This window comes from Bos taurus, chromosome 17, assembly GCF_002263795.3.
Source record: "Bos taurus isolate L1 Dominette 01449 registration number 42190680 breed Hereford chromosome 17, ARS-UCD2.0, whole genome shotgun sequence".
Lineage (NCBI taxonomy): Eukaryota > Metazoa > Chordata > Mammalia > Artiodactyla > Bovidae > Bos > Bos taurus.
The window spans coordinates 64,585,275-64,591,432 of record NC_037344.1 but is presented as its reverse complement, the minus strand read 5'-3'; positions in this window follow the sequence as shown (position 1 = coordinate 64,591,432).

The window sequence follows — 6,158 nt, the reverse complement described above, 5'->3', positions numbered from 1 at the left end:
CAATTACATTTTCTTCACACACTCAAATTGCAGCAAGCATTCAACGTGCAACCCCAATACATAATTTAAGCAGATTTGTGCAGCCTCCTGAAACAATAGCGTGGATTAGGCACGGCCCCCAGAGATAACAAAGCAAGTTGCAGTCTTGTAGCTCCAGTAAAAGGGGGGAAAAAATGGAATAAAACATTACCACAGTGAGAGCTAGCAACTTTAGGGATGTGTAATATTTTCCAGATGCTCTGATAAGCTCTTGACACGGATGATTTTATCGAATCCTCATGCAACCCTACAAGGCGTGTTTCCTACTCTCCCAGGCTTAGGGATGGGGAAGCCAAGTTTCAGAGAGGAAATGTTATTTGCCCAGTCCACCTGGCCTGATTCCAAAGGGTGTGTGTGTGAATACTGCCCGCTGTACCCGCCTCATTTTCCTGGGCTGGGTGACCTCTTCCTAAAGCTTTAAAGAGCGCTTCCTTCTCCCTCAAGGGAAGGGTTGGGGCAGGGACCCGAAGTGGGGTACTGGTGTGCAGAAGGCTCAGATTAGCCAGATCTGTAGTCTTCCCTGGGCTTGAGGGTCAGGCTTTAGAAGCTAGGCTGTACTTAGCTTCTCTGGGGAGAACCCATCAGGGAGTTACAAAAACAACGGCAGCAATGGTGCTTCTAGAAAGGAAACACTCTGCAGGCCTCTCAATAGAACTTGGCTAAATAAACTGTGGTTCTCCTCTACTAGGTCTGCTACACAAGAAACTCAGAATGAATGCCCTAAGGAGCGATATGTGGTTGACACAGATTGATACGTTTGAGCGAAAATGTTAGAGAAAGAAAGACAGAGCCATTGAAGGGGATGTATATGCACATTGAAGAGCAAAGAACAGTGGAGCTGGGCGTGGGGGCATCTAATTATTGTCATAGCTCACCTCCAATGAACTGTGGGACTCGTTTCCCAACAGGGATACAGGGAACTGACTCAACTAGACTGACCATACGGTCTTGTCAGCTTTGACATGTTAAGTGTGAGCAAGCCATTTCCATAGAACTATCTGCATCCTTGAAGCTGCTGTGGCCAGCGGACCAGGAGGAGGTTTACAAGCAGGTGACACAACTGGGAAATCTAGGAACCAGAAACGGGTGGCATTGAAGATTCCAAGCTGAAAACCCATCGCCCCAGTGGTGAGCCTGGTAGGGGAGTGTGGAACCCCCATTTGGGATTCCCCAGATGGAGCAGGGTGCCTCCATATCCACGTTCTTATTCCACTGACCTTCGGGGTTCCTGCAATCCCACTTTTAGCACACCTTTCGTTTGGGCGGAGCAGTGCCACCTCCGGCTGCTCTTTCAAGGATGGGAAGGCATATTGGATCAGATCACTCCCCTATTTTGAAGAGTCAGAGATGGGGGAGCAGCCACTGACAGCTGCACCCTGGCCCCCAGAATCAATCCCAGGTCAGCAACCCCAGCCAAAACATGAGGCTTCTCTCTCTAACCCCTGAGAGTTTCACTGCTTTACAACAGAAAGCTTTTCTCTCCCTTTTGAACTAATTTCTTCATCCCTCCTTTACTGGGGCTTGCCTGGTGGCTCAGTCTGCAATGCGGGAGACCTGGGTTTGATCCCTGGGTTGGGAAGATCTCCTGGAGGAGGGCACGGCAACCCACTCCAGTATTCTTGCCTGGAGAATCCCCATGGAAAGAGGAGGCTGGTGGGCTGCAGTCCATGGGGTCGAAAAGAGCCAGACACAACTGAGCGACAAAGCACTCCTTTGTTGAAACAAGAAACAGCCTACCTAATAAAAAAGCAAGCTGTACAGATGTGGGTTCAAGCTCCAGCTCTTCTCCATGCTAACATGTTGTAAGATTCAGGAGAATGAAGAGAGTGACTGCTCTCACATCTCCAAAGCCCAGCACAGTGTAGGTGCTCAATAAAAATCAATGCAGCTTCACAATGTAATCAATATAGAAAAAAGGTAAAATAAATTTGAAACAGTGAATTGTAATAGTCATTGTCATAAAACTCAATGGCGACAATGATAAACTTAACATCAGTCTGCACTTATTTCTTCATTCATTCCACCAAATATCATGAGCACTTCTTCTGTGCTAGGCACTGCTCTGCTGCTGGAGGTAAGCAAGATGAACACAGTTTGTGGCCTGATGGAGCTCACCACCCGGGCGGGGAACAGCCTTAAGGCAGTTAAACACAGAAATAAATAAAATTATTCCAGATGGCAATAAGTACCCTGTGGTTCTGCGAAAGTTGACCTCTTTGAGTTTCAACTTCTTCATCTCCAAAGTTAAGATGCTTTTACGCTTCAGGCTTCTAATGAGGATGGCATGGGATGATGGATGTGGAATTGCCTAAAATCCCATCATGAGTCAGTTCTTCCCAGTAAAGCACTGGGCCCTGACCATCGTAAACTCCCTGCCATGAACCAGGGGCTCCTAGGCTGTTACTAGCCACCAGCCACGGCCAATAGCCCCCCTTTCCCACCACCCTGTGTGAGTCCCTGCTCTGTGGCGCCAGCCTCTGGGAGTCAACCGGAAATTCCTTCGATTATCTGGATGTTTGCTCCATAGGTGTCATACATCTGTGTGATGGAAGCCTGGGAAAAGATCATCTGGAATCCATCTCTCCCAAAGCTAGGCATTTGGACTCCAGGGATCCTTGGGCATCGGGGACTAATCATGCCGCTGTGCTTTCTGCTGTAGCATCACCCAGTGCCCAACACAGACCTGGAGCCCAGTTGACTGCTCCATCCATGATTTCTGAGTGGCAGGATAAACACAGGAAGTTTGTGGTCACGGTCATGCCAGCCAAACCCTTAACCGAGTCCTGGACCGGAAAAGAACTACAAAACAATAGAAGGAGGGGAAGGAGGAGGAGGGAGGCATCTGCATCCTTTATTTTCAGGCTGCAATTAATCAAAGGGGAAGCGCAAAGGCCAGGGGTGGTAGACGCACTTAATGGTAGCCTCCCTCCTTCGCTTGTGACTGCTCCTAAAGGTACAAGAGAAAGAATTGTGGTTACTCCACTTCTGAACCTGGGGCCTCGGTTTCCATGTCTGTGAAGTGGGGGATAGCCCTACCCTTTCCAAGTTCCACCAGTATGAGAAAAAATGTGAAAATACTTTGGAAATGAGGTAATCATGATTTAGATGATGAATTAAATTTAGATTAATACATCATCATGAATTAGATGATAATGATGACAAAAATAACATCAGCTGATGGTTATTTTTTTTCATTAGTTCAACACGATACGGTGAGAACTTTTTCTGTATGAAGCACTTCTGGGTGCTGGAGGTACCGAGGTGAGCAAGAGGTAGTCCCTGGACAGACAGTCTTAAGGCAACTAAACAAAGAAATAAATCAAATTATTCCAGATGACGGGAAGTACTATGGTGAAAAAGAAACAAGAGACCTGATGGACAGTGAGTGGGGAGGGGGAGGCTACATTAAGTCAGGGGAGGGGTCAGGAAGGGCCTGTCTCAGGAGGTGACACTGGAGCTGAGACCTGGAGGAAGCGGAGGAACCAGTCATGCAAACAGAGGTCCTAGAATAGCAAACTCGAAGTCCTGAGGTGGGAACAGTCTCAGATGTGTTAGTGTTGTTGCCGCTCTTGATGTTGTGTAAAGAGGAATGCCTGGCTGGGGAGCATCATGAGATAAAGATGGAGGAGGTGATGTCAGTCCTCTAGGGCCTTGTAAGTCACAGTGAAGGTTTTGGATTGTTGTACTTTGTACCGGATAGATGCTCACTCTAGCTGCTTTGTGGTGAGTGAGTTGTTGGGGGGCAAGGCTGGAAATAGGGAAACCAGTGATGGGGTAGATGCATGTCTGCTGAGAGAGGGCAGGGCATGTGAGCCCAGCATCTGCTGAATGCTTAAATTTCACATCTCCTTTAATCTCCATGGCAACCCTGTGAGCTGCAGGTCTTTACTATACCCATTGTACAGATGAGAAAACTGAGGCTTTGGAGATGTTGAATAGCTTGCTCACAGTCATAGAGCCTTAACCCTAGCCCTAACCTTAGCTGATGTAAATGATAGAGCTGGGGTTCCAGCCCAGGCAGTCTGACTCCCGAGCCCATGTGATCCTGGGTCTTAACCATCAAAGGCCCTTTGAGTCCAAGGGCAGAGTGGGAAGGGCTCAGTCCTTCCTGAGATGCTGCCTCTTCGGATGGACCCCTTCAGAACCACCCCTCTCTGAGTTGCTTCCTTGAATCAGAGGGAAGCCCCCAGATCTGGGTCTGCCCAGGGTGCCAATACAAGTGGGAAGGTATTCCTCCAGGTGCCATGAATTTTTTTTATTTTTTAAAATACCTTTAATTGAAACATAATGAAGTGCAGTGTACTTGTGAAGTGCATTAATCTTACATGTACAGATAAACGAGTTTTTCATATGAAGACAACCATGGAACCACCACCTGGATCAAGAAAGAGAACATCTCTCACCTACCTGCGTGTGTGCTCAGTCACTTCAGTCGTGTTTGACTCTTTGTGACCCCATGGACTGTAGCCCACCAGGCTCCTCTGTCCCTGGGATTCTCCAGGCAAGAGTGCTGGAGTGGGTTTCCATGCCTTCCTGTGGGATCTTCCCAACCCAGGGATCGAACTTGGGTCTCTTATGTCTTCTGCATTGGCAGGTGGGTTCTTTATCACTAGCACCACCTGGGAAGTCCTCTCACCTACATCCAGGACAATTTTGAAGGGTACAGTTTATGCCCCAAGCACAGCACGTCTCTGCCCTGTACCAGGTTTTTCTAAGATCTCCTACCTCCCCAAGGAAGGAAGACTCACTGGAAACTCCAAGTGACCTCCCAGATTCTAGGCAGGGGTCTTTCAGGGCAGAGCAGCACCAAAGCCCTTGTCAACAGACCAAGAAGTGAAGAGGGCGGCTTGGTGAAGACCCAGGTCTCTAGAATGATGGTGATTTAAAAGCGACTCATGTAAGCATTTTCATGCATATCTCATCTCTTGGCAGTGGGTAAGACAGGAGGTCTCCAGTCTTATTACAAAGAAGCCTCAGTTTCACCATCCGCAAATTGGGGGGATGGGGAGCTGTGAACCTGATGAAGCCGAGTTTCCTGCAAACTCAGCAACCCTAAGATTCTCAGGGTCAAGAGGAAGTGACAAGTCCACCCAGACAACATTTTCTTCCGCCAAACGAAAAAGCAACTGCTCAGATTCCTCTCTCACCTCCTCAAAATCTGACACTGGAGAAGTATCATATGCTTATCGTCCTTCTCCAGGGAGGAGTCTCTTCAGAGGACAATTTGTTATTTACAAGTTGCTTTGGTGTCAAAGAGACTGGGGTTTGAATTCTGGCTCTATCACTTACTAGCTGAGTGACACTGGGCAAGTCACTTCACCTCTCTGAACCTCAATTTCCTCATCTGTAGATGGAGATGGAAATGGCCCTTACCACAAAGATCTCTGTAAGGATTCAGTGAAATGATGAGAGGAAAGTGCGTGGTGGGTGCCTGGAGGATTCTAGGTGACCTCGAGGTTAAACCCCAAGTTCAAGTGCTTGGCATCTAGTCTGTTAAATACCCCGCAGCCACCACCTACAATTGCTACATTAATATGCCTCCGTTCCTCTTAGGTTAATATATGTATTATTTATAGGGCTTTATTATGTGCTCAGAGGGCTCCCCTGAGAAATATAATTGTGCATTGGGAGGCAAATTTGAATAATATTTACAATTAATTTCCATCAATAAAGCAACACACCAAGGCCTCTGTGCAGCTGAAACGAGCTCTGGGTTGGTTTCCGACTAACCACTCCCCAGAGAAAGCTTGGGTAGCTTTTAACTATCTGTGGAGTAGTCCGCTTCTCTCAGGCTCCACCTTGGCTCCCACAGTCCAGGCACCAGGGCATTCACCTGGATGTGGTAGCAGCCTCCGGCTTCCCCTTCTGCCCCTCTCTAACTAGTCCTCCAGAGCAGCCCTAGGCATCAGGCATCCTTTAATCCTTTTTTGGGGGTTGGGGGTCGCACCACGTGGCATATGAGATTTTAGTTCCAGACCAGGGATGGAACCCACACCCCTGCATTGGAAGCACCAAGTCGTAACTACTGGAACCCCAGGGAGGTCCCAAACATCCTTTTAATAGACGGATCTGAGTCACCCCTTTACATATGGCTTCCCCTTCCCACCCCCCAGTCCCAC